The 19518-nt window shown below is 46.1% G+C and overlaps 1 protein-coding gene across 2 annotated transcripts in view; it reads right to left on the bottom strand.

The window, feature by feature from the left end:
* ZHX2 (zinc fingers and homeoboxes 2) overlaps positions 1–17232 on the bottom strand; it is a 76485-nt gene extending 59253 nt beyond the window's left edge. For both annotated transcript variants that reach the window (XM_027684488.1, XM_027684487.1), the window contains exon 1: positions 17143–17232. The gene's annotated coding sequence lies outside the window, so the exon portion shown is untranslated. The remainder of the gene's footprint in view (positions 1–17142) is intronic.
* Between the last annotated feature and the right edge of the window lie 2286 nt (positions 17233–19518).

Genomic DNA, 19518 nt, shown 5'->3' with positions numbered 1-19518 from the left:
ACATTTTTCTTCCTGCAAAGGGGACCTAGAAAATGATTTTGCTAGAGAGTAGTAACACTTCATGCTCAGCTTCTGCATATCATGTCTGCATCTTAACTGGGAACCCTGCTCTAGCAAAATCATTTTCTAGGTCCCCTTTGCAGGAAGAAAAATGTCAAGTTTCACTGTAGGGAGAGGAGTGGTGAAGTGGTTACAAAGGATGAGACACTTCTCATTCTTATTTTGAGAGAAAACCAAGCAGAAATCACGGACTTGCTGTGTATCGGTTTCAAGCAGTCAAACTCACTAATGGAGGCCAACATGGCGATCTTCATGACTTCTTGTTGATAATCACACCTCAATAGACTTTTATCTTATCTGAGACTTAACTGGGCAATTCCAATAGATCAAATTATTGCACTAATTTTGCCAAAGGGTGACTTTCAACATACAAGCAAACAGATAAGTAAGAGACTTGCAGGTCTGATGTGGTCTTTGCCATATGTGGCACTCAGCTGGCACATACTTAGGGACTTGTTTGGAAATCAGTGGTCCCATACCGTATTGAGAAGCTGAGCCATTCAGGAAGCAATTCAAAACCCAGGGACATGGGTGCACCAGAGGAAAAGGAGAGGGCAAGAGGGTATAGTCCCAGCCAGGCTATGGGAGAAGAGGTTTTAATTTCCCACTCGACCTTGTGTAATTCATTTTTATTCCTCAGAGCTTCTTCACTTAATTCTTGTAACAAATACTGGGATGGAAACTACCCAAAAGGATACCAGGTGCTTGCATTTGAAGAAAGATGGGATCAAATAAGCACCAATAAACCACTCTCTTCTCTGTTTCTCCAATGAGGCTGGGGATAACCTAGAGGTGTTTTCCTAAAGCAAAGAAATGTGTAGCTCTAAAAGGCTGGGGAGGAAGAGAAGAGCAGTTATTTCATCAAAGGACCTGTAGTAGCAGTGTAACAACATAATCTCTTGAAGGGAGGCAAGGATTAAAAGTCAGTGTGGAAAGACTGAGTAGGTAGTAAAAATCCAACAGTTACCCATCTTTCAAGACTCCAAGGGTGAAGCTGTGGTAGGAAGAGGGAAGGGGGTTGTTCTACCCAAAAGGTAAAGTCGTGCCTTGTTTCCTGTCTGCATATTTTTCCACTTTTTATTTTTGGATCTTGCAACATTATACAGCACTGGATGGCACATAGCTAGAATAACAGCCACTGTGCCCTGCTCTGGAGCGCAGTGGAAACACCAGAACCACCCCACAAAGGAGGAGGATGAGAGCGGACCTGCAACACTAAAATGCGTCTTTCACCTCCGTTTCACTCAGGAGGATCTGAAAACACACCATTAGAAATTTACAGGAACCAAGACCCCAGAAACACTCCAGCAGCAGACGAACACCCACGTAACCTCGTCAAAATGCTACACGGCAGACAGGGCTGTCGCGGCAGAGCCCTGGTCTATGAGAGCCCAGCACAAGTCCCTCGCAGGCCAGAGAAGGGGTGGCTTCCCACAGCGCACACTGTGCCTCAGGGCTGTGCCAGCACAGCAACGTCACTCAGGGACCTCTCCACTCATTTGGCCAGTACAGATTTGCTGGCAGAGGTCTGTAGTGCAGGCATGGCTTAACCCCAAGCTATTTTCAGCAGAAGACAGGATGCGAGCTAACTTCCCAGCATACAGTACAGACTGTGTCATAATAAAAAATCCGGTCTTTGTGCCTTTCCAGAGCTGCTCCACTGGAGGTAGAGACCATTGGGTGCCATCAAGTAAGAGCCAAGAAGCTGATGCCATGAAATAAATGGTTTTATTAAAACTCCAACAGGACAGTTCTCATTGATACACAAACTCTAGATGAGCACTGTTTTGGGCTCTCTCACATCACATTAGTGCAGAAGGACCCACCTACATGAGCAGGGCAGTCAAAAGGCCAAAATTCACTTCTTAAGCCAAGGCAAGCACAATGCATAAACAGCATCAGTGGCAAAAATGAGAAACTAACACATCTCAAAGGATGATTAAACTCTTCTGAAAAGGTGAGGTTTAGCAGGTCCCTCAGGACAGCTTCATCCCAAACTCAACTAGGAGCCATTTTATTTGGCTGGCTGATCTGCTCCCCCATTTCTGCCCATTAGCCAGTTTTGCCATTTTTTCCTCCTAATTTTAGGCTTGCATAACATTTTCCTAAATCAGAATTTACCATGAACCAAAGCGTCTGCTGGCTGGAGTACCCACCAGTCTAAACGCACGTGAAAATTTAAGCTAACACTTCTTCTAACCCTGTGCATCAACCCTGTGCATCACCCCTGAGGACACAGGCAAACACAGATATAGCCAATAAACAGCTTGTTTCTAACAAAAATGCTGGAGACCCACAAGTACCAGTGAACTACCAGTGATCCATGGACCACTTAGATGCCAAGACATCACTTTAAGGGCTAGACTTTAGAAACCACTATTCATGAATGTGAACAGTCATTTTTATCTTGACAAGACATGACTACCCTGCCAGAAAAGGAACATGAATAATGAGTTGGAGCATCCTCTAAAGCAAGGTCCAGTTCTCAGTCCCAAAGTGTTGAAATCAGGAATCTGCACAAGACTGCACAAAGACATGCTTTTTCCTTGGAGATGTAACTCGCAGCTGAGCAGCACGCAGAAGACACACCTGGAATTCCGCTGCTGCCAGCCACTGATTTAGTTCGTGGTTTGATACCAAGAACTGAAAGTTGATGTTTTGACAGAGAACCCCTCCTTTTTCCAGTTACTTCACAGGATACAGTAAGTTTCTACTTACTGACACTGTTAATTATCACTGTGTTTTCTCACATAATTGATACTTGATCATTGATGCCTTTGGCAGTGATAAGACACAACCCCCAACATTTTGAATTACTCTGATCTTCCCTCTGTTCAGGAACAGAGATTTTACAACATCTCTCACCTGTGATTCAACCTCAAATTCAGAGGGCAGGAACAGGTCTGTTTTGGGTGGCAGACTTCTCCTAACTTCAAAGGAAGAAGTTAGAAAAGGGGTCCCAAAACTTAGGTGGAACTTTGTGCCGTTACTGAGATGAGGGGCAGATCTTCCATGAGGTAGAGAGTAGCTCTACAGATGGTGAGGTAACAGCACCACTGGCAACTAAAATACACCAACGATCTGCTCTGCAGCCTCCAGTGCATCTGTCTCTAGAAGAGCTGCACCAGTCAACAGACAGGGTCTCAATTCTTGCATTTACCCATTTTCCAGCTTTTGGAGGAATTGGTTCATTAAAGAATTACGAGAGTCACTCAAGATCTGGATGTTATTCTTGTAGCAGCAGAGTCCCAAAAGTCTTCCCCAGAAACACTTACTGTAGTTTTGAGGGTAAGACCAGATGCCATTCAGTACGATCCTGGAATATTCCTGGAGATCAGCGTGGCAATGGAGCCCCACCGGGGCCTGCTGCAGTCATATAGGGCACAACACGACCATGTTCTACCACTAAGTTGTGGCTACCACATTCGCTTGTTACAGCAGTGTGACACCAAGCTGTTAAGATAAACCCTTAAACACTTCTTCAGCGAAGGGCTTTGAAATTCTATCCTGGATCCACCGTAACTAAAAGGAATGACTCCAGGAGGGAAACCAAGCATCCCTTGCAATGTGATATAATGTGGGATAAAATATTCACACTCTGTAAGAAATAATGAGAAAGTTGTACCAGGGAATGTTTCCAATATGGATTTGTTTTGCCACCTGGTTCCAGCTGAGAACTATGTGGAAGCCCAGAAGCTCAAACAGTATTGAAGGCTGGTTATTCCTAACACACGCTGCATCTTCCAAACACAGAAGAGCTTTTTTACTCTGAAGGCAATCTGCATAAGGAAGAGATGTGAAGCACTGTACAGACAAGTCCTCACTCCTGGAGTCATACCTGTTCTCTTTAAAGCATATCTCCCTACTTTACCAAAAAACACCTCCCACATGTATTTACACCAGTGTTCGCTTGCGGATGGCTGTGGGAAAGAAATATAGATTTTAATCTGCCTGGTGCAACACCAGATGAGCTGCAGTTGGGATTTAGTGGACAGACTCTTTATTGCTGGTATATATAAGCAATGCAAAGAACACAATTTTATCTCCAAAATCTGGATGGAAGGGAAGAATGGCTTCCCTGCTGCTTCTTGGTACTGGAGGGAGCTAAAACCACTAGCACATTCCCAGGGAAAGCACTACTCAGTGCTGCTCTCTGCAATCATGTAGGAGCTCTGTTTGGAATGCGATGGGAATGACTCGTAGCAATGGCTTCAGAGGAGGCTTGATGAGCGTCCCCCTCATTCACACTAACCAGACTTCAAAAGTAGCATTACAGTTTTGGGTAAAACATTTCCATTCTCTGCTGGCTTTCTATTGCTTGGCTCCAGGCAAATTGTTCAACTTTTGTGCCTCAGTTTCCCCATCTCTTAAACAAAACCTCCCCTGGTAACCTTCCCTTCAATTACACTTTGGTGCTTGTAGAGGAGCATGCAAAGGAAGGCACTACAGGAACTATAGATCATCAATAAAGCATCCAAGACTGCCACCAATACTTTAGCAAACTACCAGCCCACTCAACCCCTAGAGCCAGATGTGCAGTGCTAGCTTGGAAAGCCAAAAAACAGACAGGAGCTGGCAGCTTCTTCATATTCATGAGCTCTTTAATAATGCTCAACAAAACTTGGAGGCATGTTCTCTGCTGTTGCTCTTGCCCTTTTGCACAGTGAGCAAGTCATAAATATTTCAAGGGAAGAGTCCAGAAAATTTGCAAGATTGGTCCTTGCCTTTTACAGCATTAATGAGCAGGCCATTAATAGTTAATGAAGCAGCTGCTGGTGATCTCAGAGGTAAAGGCAAGATGAGAACAGTAGTGTTTGCCCATTCACTACAATGTGATAATGCAAAGGAATGGCTTGATTCTTCTAACAAATTCTCCCCACCATGGCAAGACCCAGGAGCTGATCACAGGACCTCCAGTAGAACCACATGCAACCCCCTGCCCTGTTGCTGTCACCCAGCAGGGATGAAGACTGCTGCAGATAGTCTGAACGGACCGTCCTGATGCTCTGGGCACATCTGTGGGAGTGAAAAGGCCTCAGTGCTGCATCTTACTTAAACACAAGTGTAATGTTCCAAACACTTACCCAGGTAGGACCATGCAATGCCTATGGGCAGGTGCTTGTGTGCACCCTCTAGTCACACATATGTAACAATGCCAGTAAAAGGAGTGGGGGTTTGGGTCTTTTAAAGGTCTCAACTGCTTGTTCAAAGCTGCACCCTGAAAGCCAAATTCACAACACAATCAGGCAGACAACTTCAAAGAACAGTTTTTGTGATTTCAGCCTCATGTGCACAGAGGACTATGGTGAAAAGGTATTTTTGCTGTACTTTTTCATACCTCTGAACTGACATCGCCTTGTCTGTATGTTTGCAGCTGAGAAAGCACGTCACCTTTTGGCAACTCCACTTGCCAGGAGCTTTACTGAGGAAGGGTGCCACAGGCCAGGCTGCTGGGAGCAACTCCAGCCCTACAGCCTGTGCAGGAGCAAAATGAAAGGGGACTGCAAGAAGAATTGGGTATAAGTTTGGACACTGCCAAACTCAATTTCCGTCTTTTTATCCCTGATTTTAAGGGATTTGTGAGGTTTGTTTCCATCTGCCTCCACATTCATGGTTATGTGGGCCTAACAATCCCAGTACAGTAACTTTCTACTGGTCTAATGAAAACAGACAGGGTGTGGAGGAGAGACACCCATCACTGGTGCTATGGAGAGCGGTTAGTCTGACCCCTCTTTCCAGTGCGTGCAGGAATTCAATCTCACAAGTCAAATGCACTAAAAGCTGTTTGCGTTGGTCCTGCTGGCCCCAGGAATAATCAGTCTCCTGGATTTCAGCTCACATCACATCTGTCTTGTCACAGATTAAGCTTTTTCTGTAGTTTTCTGATAGGTGTCTGCACAAAAAAAAAAGGATGGGTGGCAGAGAGGCTCCCTGAAGATCCCCATGTGGACAGGGTCAGCACAGACCCATCTTCTCCCACAGAAAACTGAGTGGGGTTTGGATGCAATCTGAGTATATCCCTTTTATGTAAGTGTCCTGAGCATAGAGTGCAAAAGTTCATCTGTTCTGGCCGTTCAGAGCTGGCAGTCAAGAGCCTTGCATTCAATGGGAAGAGGAAAAGGAAAAGAAAAGCTTAATTTCAAAGTTACAGTCTTAATTCCACCCTCCAAACCAGAGATGTTAAGTAGTGCAAGAGTCAAAGGCAACTGCAGCACTGGGCACTCTGTTAAGTAATTAACTATGATTTGCCTGATCTATCTGCAGGTTCTCACTAAAGAGACAAAAAACTTCCCTATCAACACCCTACTCTCACCTAAGCAGTAGGTTTCCTACAAGCACCTCCTGGGATAATCGTCCTCTAGTTTTTGACAAAACCAGTCCTTGGCTTTGCACCTTCCAGCAAGACTCTGCCTGCTACTTTCAATGCAGATCAAAGGTGATCTAAGTAGATCCTTACTGTACTAAGACCTATAAAATAAATTTATTATGTTAAATTTCAAGTAATTATTTTATTCTGTAATTTGATTAAAAACTATAATTTGCCAAACATGCTTTTGAAAAAAAATTACTAGTCAGACTTAATAGTAAAGTACATAATTACCAATGAATGTACAGTGCTTCTTTTTAAAACCCACAGCAAGTAACATTCCTTCATGCTTTAAGTTGGAAGCATCTTAAAGTCATTATAAACCTTGATTTAAAGACCTAAATACCTTAAACTATTTAAATCACATTAAGGATGAAACTTAACATATGAAGAACCCTTCCAAATCCAAATGTGTTGGGATGTTCCTCACTCTCATACCATCTATTTTACATAATTTAAGAATGGATATTTTAAAACCACAGACAAGCAAAAAAAAAAGTTTAATGACCAAAAAAACTTATCCAACCTCAAATGTTTCTTAATCAACTTCCTACTAGCTGCCTGTTTCATTCAAGAAAGAAGAAAAAAATTATTTTACCTTGTCCTCTAGCTACAATGTAAAACTTTCAGTGCTAAGTGTGTGTTAAATTTTCTGTTTCCAACCCTAAGAGTACTTACTTTTTACTGATTTTATAACACAGCAAAAGGACAAGGGCTTTTCATATACTAGCCAAAAATTAATCAAGCTGCAACCCCAAACAAGCCAAGTGGCCACAGCAAAAGGTGAAGAGTGTTTTAAGGTGAGTATCTGTAGGTGGCTAAAGACCAATAATAAAGGGTGGCAAATCACAGTCTTTCTCCACTGTGCAGACCAGCATTCATGAATTTGAGCAGAAGAAGGGTCTCTGAGCCAACCTGTGCCAGAAGCTCCTCATGGGAACTCTTGAGAAGATCTTACAGCAGCACCTTGATGCACAAACCAAACAATGACCTTGCAACATATGGCAGCCTCCACCCTGAGATTCAGTAAAAGGGTCAGGACAAGAGTAAGAAGGAACAAATAAAACCTCTATCTACACAGGGATGAACAAAATGCAGGCAGATTAAATAACAACATAAAATAAAATGAAGCATGTTAGATGAAAACTTAAGCAGTGGTCCTACTGCTTGTGCCAGTTAGAGGCAAATAGGAAAGGATGTCTCAAGACCAAGGCAGCTAAGTGAAAAACAGGATCAAATTCAAACCTTGGCTGCAGAAATCAATACAGACTCAGGTACAAATTCAGCTTTCCTGTGCAAATGCACCATGTCCAAAAGGCAGCAAACTACATCTCATATCGCTGCACACAAAACATCTAGAAGTTCAAAGTGTGGCTGAGGCCACGTGGTAGTCCCCATCCCCTCTTGCTGTCTGCTACATTCTGAAAGTAAAGCAGCCTGCAAACAGCCACAAATCCTTTGCCATACAGTACTGCATACTGTTTACATCACCACCAATTTTGGGATGCAGCAGCCCTTGTGTTAAATACCCAAATATCTCCTTGCAAAGTACCTCACACACTCTTCACTGAGTGCTTCATATTCAGCAGCGCATTTCAAAGCAAATCCCTCACTCCATCAAGCATCACAACAGTGCTTTCCCTGCAGATGGAAAGGTGCCTTCCTTGCCCTGCAAGCACCCTGCCACAGCAGGCTCCCTGCTGGGATGCAGCCAGAGCCCTCCAAAGGGATGTTAGGGTGGGAACAGGCAGGTAGGGAAAGAGGGGAAGGAAGATGATACCGCAAAGAAATTAAAAATGCAAAATATGCACTAAACAATGTATTTCCTCCTAAACTGGGAAGAGGGTAAAGACAGGGGTGTGTAGCTTTTTGTTTTTCTTTTAAAAGAACCCTCTACTTATGCCCCCTAGAAATTTTGTGGGAGAGGTGCAGAGGGCTCAGCAGGAAATTGGGACCAGCTGGCAAAGGGTGTCTGGTGCCCAGTGACCACATGCATGTTAGGGCTGTACACCCCGAGGCTGAAAGCACTCGCCCTTGAGCGCTTTGAGGTGAGAACAAGACTATCCACTGCTCGCCAAGAAGTAAGAACAGAGCAAGCAAAAAGGAGTTCAGATTTCAGGGGATTAACTTTAAATCCACCAACTCAGTGCTCTGATTTGCTGCCGGAGAAGAGATGGGGCTGGAGCGAAGATCATCCCCATGTACAAGCTCTTTTCAGCATAAATAATACATTGTGACACTCCTCTCCTGGCTTGGACACGCACTGAATGTTCGCACGCTCCTCTGGACCATCATACAGAGAGCAAACATGTAAAAATAAGGTAAAACATGAAAGTAAGGTACTTATAGATATGGCTAAGATCCAGGATAACAGGACAAGCAAACAGAATTTAAGGCACTTCAAGCATACTTAGGGTTGAAAGCAAAATCCTTCACAGAGAGCCAACACTTTTTTTTCCCTGTATCTGATTAACTGTGGATTTTCAAACTTGTGTTCGCCTCGAGCAGTATTTCCCAAACCACCTCATCCTCTTTACATCACCACCAGGCACACAAACAAGATGCCGGCAGATACGTAGAGGAGGGGCATCCTGTGAAAACTGCTTTAGCAACAGTAAAATTGTGAGGATGCTCCAACTCAAAAGAAAGAGAAGATGCCAACTTAAAAGCAGCTAAGAAAACAGTTTCCTCCAAACACATTCCTCGTCATTTCAATTGTTTTAAAACACTTGAGGAGCCGATTCCTCTCTTATGCTGGAGAATCCCAGACAGGCAGAGGGAAGTAAAGGCTTCCCAAGGCAGCACTTTCCTGTTGAATTTATTCATCACCTTTTGTACCTGGGAACTTCCTACCCCCACCAGTTGGGAAAAATCCTGCAGATCCTCAGTGGCCACCAGCCCCTGCACTCCCCAGCCTCCACTGTGTGGGTGTGTCGGGGACCCTGTTGCGTTTGCCAACTCTCCCATGCAGCAACCCCAGGTACTTTCTCTGGTGTGAAAATGCCATGAAGCTTCTTTAGCATCGTATCACTGCTGGCTTTTCAAAGAAAACTAAACCTAGCCCTCAAAATGGTAACACAGTGGAGCTGGTGCCTTAATACCCGAGCACAGGTTGGGAGGATCTGCACCTTAGGTCAAAGCCCACGTTAAAAGGGCTTCTGTCTCTCAAAAAGAACTGGCTGCCAAGTCCTGAGAGATAAGGAACACACCCCAAGAATCTGCAACCGCAAAGTCATCAATCCTCCCGGTACCGAGTACGACATGATAATAATGAAAAGCAGCATCGTAACTGTGACAGGCTGCAAAAGATGACATGGGGATGCCAGATGGTAAATAAATGAGTGACAAAGGACTCTGTAACTACCTATGCCTGAGGAAAAGGAGGGTGTTGGTGTAGTGGTCCCATGGGTGGCAGCAGTGACAGTCGTGTGGACTTCTAGCCAGGCAGCCAAGTGCTCTCCCCAGGAGGGAGGTGAGCACTGAAACAATTTCCACACTTTCAATCACATGGAAATAAATAGGTCTGACCCAATGCCATTATTCTCAGATGACCAGGAAGGGGAATCTTTTCGGAAAAATGCAGGAAAAAACAGCTTCAGGGGAAACCATGATTCTCAGGGATAACCCTTCCTTCCACAATTTTCAAGGAAACCATACCGAAGCTCAGAAGACAACAAGCACCAAAGCCTGTAACAGCAGTGTGCTCCCAGCATATCATTTAAATAAATCAGTTTCTGGAAAGACAAAAGACAAGGAAAAACTCCCTGTGGTGCCTGACAGTTTGGGCTCAAGAGGATGCTGAAAAAAAACCCACAATAAAACATATTTGCTCTTGAGGTGGGCGGCAGGAAGAGGGGCGGGGAAGGCATATCCTCAAAAACACTTCAGGGCAGAACCACCATGACTTTCCTTCATTTTGTGCGAAAGTGAATCAGCAGCACTTTGCCTGCCCGGCAGCAAAGCTCGGAGATGCTGGCGCTGTCTGCTTAATACTGGATTTCACTGGTATGAGAGGAGGCAAAACCTCCCAGCATCACTTCCCAGGCCTCCATCCCGGCACTCTTTGAAATTCTACAAAACTTAACTACCTCCACCTGGTATATTCTTGGATTTTCTTCCTGAAAATAAGATTTAGAAAAAAGAACAAGTATTTTTCTCTTCTGCTATCTAAGTAAAGTGTAACATAAAGTAACTGAAACTAATAAGCATGAAATTAGGTTGAGAAATATAAAAAATATATGTTCAAAACTTGGAGTGAGAAAAATAACACATATATTGGAGGTGAGGGAAGGGACACAGAGTTCTTGAGAAATACTGGTATTTTACTAAACCCTTCTGAGGGTGCCTTCAGCAGCATCTCAGAACCTGCTTTTTTTGGGTGCTATTAAAAAAAAACCCAAACCACAAATAACAAGATTCTGTTTAAAAAAAAAAGGACTCACATTTTTCCCTATACAGTTCTGCTCACAGGACTTCTTCCTCTGCTCATGACACTGGACAAGAGGATAAGTAACATTGGACTTGAGGCTTCCTTAGTTATGATCATTGATTCAAAAAAAGTGAGAAAATCTCTTTTCATTTGTTTGTTTGTTGTTTGTTTGTTTTGAGCTCCAGCGAGTGAAATATGCAGTTTTAACACTTATTAGAAAATTGTGGGAACAAGAGAATTTACTACAAAAGAGAAGCCAAAATCAACAGGTAATTCGAGGTTGCAAGTTTAAAAAATTATTTAAGAGGAGAAATAAGATCAGGACAGGAAGAATGGGGGAAAAAAAGGGAAGGAAATCCCAAGATTTCAGGCCTGTGAGAGGGCATGAAAACCAGTGCAAGAAGTTCCCATCCCACGCCTCCCACTGCTCACATGAAATTAATCGTCCCCTCCATCTGTGCCAACTGGAACAACACTGTAAATCACAGCATGGAAATGCTGCAGGTTAAAAAATAATACTAAAGATATATATCTATATCTCAAAAAGGAGGGAGAGAAGCAGAGGGCTGTTTCTGTGCAAACCCAAAGCTAAGGGTTTGCTAAGTGGAGTAACACAAGGCAAATAACTTTGCTTTTCATCTTGCAACATTTTTCCAGAAGATAAGATGAATTTCAGGTTGTGGAAGAGTTTCCCAAGTGAACTGAACTACACCATGATCAGATAACACCAGTCTGGAGGAAATTCCATGACATCTACAGAACCACTTGCATTTGGACCAGGATGTGCCCACTCCCGTGACCCAGAGGCTCCAACGCCTCCACCTGCAGGGAAGTCTGGGCGTAACTTGGGCTTAACTCCAGCAGTAACACGGGTTTCCCAGAGAGGAGGGTTGATGTGCAGACATCAAGAGCTGAACAAGCACATGACAACAGGCATCTCTACATGGACACATGTCAGTTCTGTACCACTAACGCTTACCACGTGGTTGCATCAGCCCAGGGCACGACATGTCACTCACTGATGCAGCTGTGGTGACAAAATCCACAAGCAGAAAGGCTGTTACACCAGCAAAGTGGCATTTCTGCCAATGTCACTTATTGTGACAGGGTTTGGGAGGATAAACCCACAATCAGCACATTAACCCAAGGAGAAAGTTCTTGATGCGGTTGTAGAATGCTGACCCAACCAAAGGGCTTGTGTGCTCCAAGGCTCTGGGTACCCTGTCTAAGGAGATATTAAATACATGCCTGCTCACTTTTTACCAAAGCCTGTAGTGATGGGACAAGGAGCAATGGTATTAAACTGAAAGAGTGTAGGTTTAGACTGGACATAAGGAAGAAATTTTTTATGATGAAGGTGGTGAGACAGTGGAATAGGTTGCTCAGCAAAGTTGTGGATGCTTCATCCCTGCAAGAGTTCAAGGTCAGGCTGGACAGTGCTTTGAGCAACTGTCTAGTTGCAAGATGTCTTTGCTCATCATGGATGAGATGATCTTTAAAGGTACCTTTGAACCCTCAGCCCCAGGGGCTGGGCAGTCAGCAGGTTTCCCCAAGCTGCAAGACAAAAGGCAGCAGAAGACAAAGAAGACTACATGATTTCAGAGCTTTCCATGCAGATGGAAACTGAGCCCAAGGGTGAGCCTGGGCCATGGCCCTATTTAACCTGTAGTCTATGTAGGCTGGGGTGAGGGGTGTTGGGATCTGCAAATTCCTCTCAAAATGCTGGTAAGAGAGGCAAGCAAGTGGTGACCAGGCTTTGCTTAGCTAGATCAGATCCCCACTGGACAACAATCTGGAGAAGACAGGAACTGCAGATGTAGCTGGGGAGGCTCATTGTCAGAATGACACTGAATTCCTCACCTGTGCCCTGTTTTCACCACCCAGAACGTACCTGCACACCTGGACAATTCACAAAACGTTGTCAAAACTCGCTGACATCTCACCCCCCTCCGCTCCTGATGTGTGATTTCTAACCATGCAGGTGTTACAGATCACCTTCTTCCCCATTTGCTTCTCGACCCCTCCTCCCCTCCCTGTCGGCCCTCCAGATGGCAAACACTGTCAAGCACTGACATGAGCCTTCCCACCGCCAGCCCTGCTCAGGGCACTGCCCACTGCAGGTCAGCTCATGCAATCTCATCCATGAATTCAAGGGGATGTTGCACAATAACCCAACTCTGCAGCTATCAGAACAAACCCCCTCAGGAGGACTATTATAAAGTCCCCTCCTGGTTACCAATATATAAACCTCCTCTGCTTGCCTGTGTTATTCTCTCTCTGCTCATTACCAAAAACCATCTGAGGCTTCTTCAGTACTAAATACACAACATCATTTCACACCTCTCCCTCAGTTTCACTCATCTCCTGGTTTCACCAGCAGACCCACAGTAGTGGTCATTCTACATAAACACAGCTTATGGAAAATTCAGTTTTCACTTTAGAAACCAGTTTAGGGTCTCATGGTTCTGAGAAAACCCTGCCAAGTGCATCATCTTAGATCCAGACTCACATTTCTTGCCACAACCCCAAGTGCATATTTTTTAAAACAAAACAGTCAACCAAATAGCCCTTCTGACTTGCAAAGGCATGGCAGTTTTGGGGAGGGAGGGCTGGCTTGGTGATTTCTGAGCTGCCTCTGGGAGGTAAGGCTGGAATTTAACTGTCTTCTCTTCATCTTCCGAGGGCCCAATTAATTTTATTTCCATTTTGCTACACCTTTGCAAATGAAACTCTTAAATACTACCCTGTATGAGAAGTATTTGGAACATTCTGGAAATCAACAACTCTTTTGGCTTTTCAAAAAAAACCACCAAATACTTCTACCCTGGGACTGAACTGTATCATGACATCCAGTAAACTTCATTTTTGAAGGACTGATAAAATAAACTAACCACAAATTTTAGTTCCAGCTGACCTGACACATATAAACACACCTTGATAGAAGAGCAGCAATTATTTTAATGGCTTTAAGTTAAAGCATTTATAGATTATTTTAAAGCCTATTTTATTACTTACTTTCAATATGAACAGATACCATCATGCAGATGTGCAGTAACTTTTAGGGAAAGAACACACTTGCTGAATTGTCCTCATGCTTGAAAGAAATTCAAACTACAACTACACTCCACATAGAATGTAAATGCAGCTTTACTGAAACCTGACAGCCACACTGAAATCTCAGGGAATTCAGTTGTGACACATCTGTTTCTAAAAAAATTCAAAATAAAATACTATGTTGATTTATTTTCAGTACATGTTTTCATTTCTTAAGCAAACACACAAAAAATAATTTAGACATGGGTCAAAACATCCCAACCAGAAGAGACTCCAAAGACAGTTTCAGAAGATCATCCAAGTTAGAGCAAAGCAAAAAGGAATAAAACCTGAAGATGTCGCACACGCAAATACAGTGATGTCATGCCTGGCATTAAAATCTTTGTCTTTTACAAGGATGAGTAAAACCTGCTGTGTTTTCATTTCAGACTGGAGCAGTTTGAAACTGGTTTGAAAATGCAAAAAGAAGCCAGTAAGTTCTCTATATTTAATGTTGGCCTTCTTTTTTTGACTTTTAATAAAAACATAATAAAACTTCCCCCCTGCAACAAGAGAGAACCAAAACGTGATGCTGCCAACTTGGGCTGTTTCATATAATGGATTATTGATTTTACAGAGACACTGTCTAGAAATTGTTGATTGTAATTAGAGTAAAAAGGAAAAAAGAAGTGGTACTTTGAGAGAAAGCGACTGGAAAGAGTGTTCTACTTTCAAACACTGACAGCAAGAAATGTCCTGTGTGATGGAACTCTGACAGGAGAACTTTTGGGGTGGACAGGCAGGAAAAATGTCATTTTATGAAGGTGAGTAATCACAAGGTCTTTGGGCTGATCACTGAGCTATACACACCTATACACACTTTCCGCCACTGAGTTCATCACAGATACAAGAAGAGAAGACGACATAGGAGAGCTTTTGGCCATTTCTTTCTACAGAAGCCTGAGGGGATAAATGCATATGGGTTCGAACTATAACAAGGACCAGCAACAACTTTAAAAATGCATGGGCTTCTTAGCATTCATATTCTTCCCAATTGCTGGCCAGCACCTTGCTTTCCCTGACCCAGAGATCGATTTGCAATTCTGTGTTTCAAAGAGCTGCTGAGTCCATACAACATACTGAAGCCACATCTACATTAGAAAGGCTTCACTGGGACAGAAATATATTACACTCGCAAAGCACTTCAGTCACAGATACCTCTTTAACAACAATATTACTCATCTACCAGTCTAATAAAACTATGGCAGTACATAGCAGTCTTACTTCACATGCCATTTCCCAGTAAGGCTGCATGCACGAGGCTTCTGCTAGAGACATCAGAGCTCCCATGTCACATCTGTGCCTGAACGACCACCCCAGCCACAGCCAGGAATGACAAACCCTGCATAAAGTTTAATCTGTAGTTTTTTTTTAAAGAGGCAACTCATTGACCAGCTATCTGTAGATTATTTGTAGGTGAGCTGGATGACAAAGCAGAGCGCGGCAATGATTTATCATCATTTGCTGTAAAATAATTATGTTGAGGCATTTGATATTTTACTTCTCAGCCCAAATTTAGAAAGACTTTTTTGTTGTTGATGGGATGATTATCATTGCTTCACTAAAGGATGTGCTAAAATCCCTTCCTGAACTGGGATTTGACACCTGTGGGACACAGGAATCAAATCAAAAGTTTTGCATAGCTGACAGCCTTACGCTGTGACTCTGGTATTGCTGCGGGAAATCCCCTGTGCTGCCAAAGGTGCAGCTTCTCAAGGCACTGCACACTCTGCCACCCTCACCCGCTGCTCCCTGAACTGCTGCGGGACCCAGCGGGCAGGAGCTGCTGATGCCCAGCAATCCTGATCACCGTATTACCTTCCCACCCTGCAAGAGTCCTCCTCTTCTCTCCCATTCCTACTTCTTTGGATGCTTTCTCCCCTTCTGCTCTCCACCTCACAACCCAAAACTTTTGCTGAATTCCCCTGCACGGCAAGACCCTCGCAAGCTCTCGGGGTTTCAGAGGAGCACCTGCCGTGAGACAGGATGGGGAGCCGCCATCGGAGAGGTGCTTGGGCAGCCCAAGGAAATCAGAGCCATGCCCCGCCCCCCCGGCCGTCTCCATCTGGAGGGATTCCCAGGCTCTAAGTGAACAAAAGTGCTCAGGAAAGAGCTGGGCACGGGGATACCCCCAAGTCAGACAGGTACATCCCTATATCATTTCCAAGTTCTGTGCCTAGAAAAGGGGGGGGGGGAAATCTGTGTCTTTCCCTGTCACCTTCATCCCAGAGGGAGAGAGGGAAGGGGAAAATAAAAGGAGACGGCTCTGTGATGGCTTTGGAAACCGGCGAAAACAAACGGGAAAGTCACCCCTCATTAAAAAAAAAAAAAAAGTGGATGCAGCGTGCCAAAGCCCGAGTTTCCCCAAACTCCCCTTAACTCCGGGGAGAATAAAATGCCACGGGAGGGCAGAGCCCTTCGCCGAGGGTGGAGGAGGGATGGAGCGGGGCGCCCGGCTGTGCCCCGCCGCGGTCCCGGCTCGGTGCCGCCGCTCCGCAGTCACCGGCAGCGAGCCCCGCGCCACGGCCACGGCGTCACGGGCGGGAGAGGGGCTGGCAGCGACGGGGGTGGGGGCAGGGGAAAAAAAATAAATCAAAAATTAAACCAGAGGAAAGCGCTGCCAAGTCCGGCCGCGGGCGCGGAGCCACGCGCGGCGGCGTCGCCGGGCCCCTCCTGCGCCCCGGGGCGGCTCTGCCCCCCCGGCCCGGGAGCCCGCGGCTCCTCGTCGGGGACCGCGCTGACAAAATCGCCCTGCTCGCCTCTACGTAACGCCCTGTCGAAAGCGGACGCCATATTTTGTGTTGCTGATGTCGACATAGACAAACGTAGACATGTTTCCCCCCCCACTCCTCCTCCTCCCGCTTTTCCCCCCCTTCACCCAAACTTGCGATCGGGAGGCGGCGGGGAGCGCGAGAAGGGCGAGGGGAAGGAGGCTGAACGGCCAAAAATTAAAAATATAGTTAAAAAAATTAAAGAGCCGACCCCGAACAACCCTCCTGACTCCCACCCCCGGCGGTCTCCCCCCCGTTCTCCCCCTTCCCCAACCTCCCGGCCCCCGCCGAAGTGCCGGGAACCGGACGGTTTCCTGCGGGAGGAAAAGTTGGGTGCGAGCGGCCGGGGCGAGCGCAGGGAGGGGGCGGCGGGGAGCGCCGCGCACCGGGGGAGGGGGGGCCCCGCCTGGGAAGTTTCCTACCTGCGCCCAGGGGCGGCGGCACCGACTGTCCCGGGCGGAGCGGACACCGGGGCTCCGCTCCCGCTGCTCCGCTCCGTGCGCCGCCCGCGGCCGCGGGACCCCGCGCCCCCCGCCCCCGCCGCGCCGGCCCGCGGGCAACACGAGCGCACGCACCGGCCCGGCCCCGCCGCGGAAAAAAAAAAAAAAAAAAAAGAGGGGGAGAAAAAAAAAAAAGGCAAAAAAAAAGGGAAAAAAAAAAAGAGCCCTCGATCGGCGGGGATCTACGCCAAACCCCACATGATCTCTGACGTCAGCCTGCGTATTTGCATACGATACCACCGCCGGCGCGGCCGACGGGGTCCCTCGGCGCGGCCGAAAGTTGCGCGCCGGGACTGCGTCGTTCCAGTCGCTCGCCCGGCCCCGGCCGCGCCTCCCCCGGCTCAGCCTCACCAGTTCCCCTCGCGACCCCTCGGCCCCGTGCCCCGAGCGCTGCCCGAAGGGTCTCCACTGCCCCCGTGGTGACACCGCCGGCCCGTTCCCGGTGGCATCGCTCCGCCGGTCCCCGCCGCTTTTCCCATCCCGCTCCACGGGCGGAACCACGCGGACCCTCCCGATCCTCCGGGTGGAGTCGGGGCTCGCAGCGGGGGCGCTCCCCCCCGCCCCGGCCCCGGGCGGTGCGAGCGGTAGCGGTGCCGGGGGGATGTGGACCCTTGGTAGAGGGGCTGGGAGTGAGGACCCTCGGTCCAGTATCGCGTAGGCTGGACCTCCCTGTGTGGGGATGGCAGCGGCTGGACCCTCGTTCTAGGACGTAGGAACGGGACCACTATCTCAGCATCGCATCCCTGCTATACAGACGGCGGGGGCTGGACCCCTGCTATAGGGACAGCGATGGGATCCTGAGGGGCTGGATGAGGCTGTTGCCGTGAGGCTGCCCGTGAGGCTGCCCCTCTCACTGGCAGATTACCTGGGGAGGTGGGAGGCTCTTCTTCATCCTCGCCTTGTGATAGAGGTTTTCCAAGCCACCCTCTTTGGGGTGGGCTTCGGGCGGTGGTTGTTTGTTGCTTTGCAGAAGGTGGTGTGTATTTCCGAGGGATGCTCCTGCAATCTCTGCTCCTCTGCTGCATTTAAAACTGTTGTTGAACTCTTTGCCTTTGTCCCAAAGAGATGTAGACAGATAGAACCGAGGCTATTTTTTGTTTACTTCAATGGATTAATTAAAAGAAATCATTTACCGATTGTATCTTGCTACTAGATAGCAGATCTTCCAACAAGTCCAGGCTAATAGGACTTAAGAGTAGCATAATCTCACTGTAACTTCAAGGGTGTGCTATCTACGATGCGGTATCTTTGACTAGATCGCATTACATTAATCTTTTAATTGTGTACTTAAAGCTCCACAGGCTTTAAATCTCTCCTTGCTTCGGCTCTCTCCCTACCCCGTATCGCCAGCGGGGTGGCCAGGCTGCAGCCCTTAACCCAGCTGCGTAACTTCGCTGGACGGCATTTTGTTTCCCTTCCCCGTGTAGTACTGGGGGACTGGCTCGTGTTTGAGTGTCAGAAGAGGAGCTCTAAGTTATTGTAACTGAATAATCGCGGAAGAACTTAAATATGTCAAAGCAGTGTCAAAAGACTTTTTTGCAGGGATACCCTTATCTGTGTAGGCGTGTTTTCGACTGCCTGACAGAGTACAGTCTCTCTCTGTAAGTATTTGATAACAGGATGGATTCCTTCCTCGCTGCCACCAGCCCCGAGATTTCTGCTAACTTTTCCTGTTCTTTTCAGATCGAAGCTGTTAGGCAGGGACAAGCATGGGCATGAGCATCCCTTCTGTACTTGTCCACATCTGGAAGATGCCCATTAGAGCTTGCTGATGCTCATCAAATTCCAGTTTTCCTCCCTAGAATCGTTTGTTGTTGTTGTTGTTGGGGGTTTTTGTTGTGTGTGTGGTTTTTAATTTTTTTTTTAATTCATTTTGCTTATAAATACTACTGATTACATGTTGTTTAACTCTTCAGTAGCTGCCCATCCCTGGAAATGTTTCTGAATTTTGAATGCTCAGGGTGGGAGGTGGAAGGGGAAGAGTTATTTTAGGGCTCAAAGATATTTTTCCACAGGATACGCTTTTTTCCTGCTGTCTTAAATTCCTTTTCTATGATTTGGAAAAAAGAAAAGCCTAAATGTTAATAAGACTACTATGCTTTTGAGTGTAAAATATTCTTGAAAGGGCAAATCAATGGAAAAGCAGGTGAAAAATCATCTGCTTGCTCTTGTCCTAACTGACACTTACTTTAAGGCCTGTTAAACTTTTTTTGCATTTCCAAATGCAGAAGGGTCTTTGACTGATTAGGTGATATGGTGGCTAATGCTGCCTTTCAAGTGCAAAAAAAGGCCGTCAAT

This window comes from Neopelma chrysocephalum, unplaced genomic scaffold (genome assembly GCF_003984885.1).
Source record: "Neopelma chrysocephalum unplaced genomic scaffold, ASM398488v2 Primary Assembly neopelma1_66, whole genome shotgun sequence".
Lineage (NCBI taxonomy): Eukaryota > Metazoa > Chordata > Aves > Passeriformes > Pipridae > Neopelma > Neopelma chrysocephalum.
Note: the sequence above shows the minus strand (reverse complement) of the source record. Positions and strands in the feature narration are given on the sequence as shown.